Here is a 629-nt window from a genome sequence, read left to right as displayed (position 1 = left end):
CAGAAACCAATAAAATACCAATAAAAAAGGGCGTTAGGCAGGGCGACACCATCTCACCGAAGCTATTTACAGCCTGCTTAGAGGAAGTATTCAAGAAGTTAAACTGGAAAGAGAGAGGGATTAAAATAGGGAATGAGCACTTAAGCAATCTAAGATTTGCAGATGACATTGTTCTTTTCGGTGAGTCAGCAGATGAACTACAACAATTAATAAGCGATTTAAATAAGGAAAATCTGAAGATTGGCCTTAAAATGAACATGAAAAAGACTAAAGTCATGTTCAACAGTCGAACCCCAGTTAAGCAAATACAAATACAAGGCGAGGTACTAGAAGCAGTGAACGAGTATGTATACCTAGGACAACTCATTCAGTCGAGTACATCCTGCGAAGCCGAGATAAAACGGCGAATCAGGCTAGGTTGGAGTGCCTTCGGTAAACATAGTAATATATTACGAAGTAGTCTGCCACTATGTCTAAAGAGAAAGATTTTTGACCAATGCGTCCTCCCGTCATGACATATGGATCAGAGACATGGACTACGACCAAGGCACTCGAGAGGAAATTAGTAAGCGCCCAAAGAGGAATGGAAAGGCTTATGCTAGGAGTTAGCTTAAGAGACAAGAAGAGGG

Source organism: Penaeus japonicus, unplaced genomic scaffold (assembly GCF_977035675.1).
Source record: "Penaeus japonicus unplaced genomic scaffold, GWHDUDI00000001_assembly GWHDUDI00000001, whole genome shotgun sequence".
NCBI lineage: Eukaryota > Metazoa > Arthropoda > Malacostraca > Decapoda > Penaeidae > Penaeus > Penaeus japonicus.
This window is presented reverse-complemented; position numbering follows the sequence as displayed.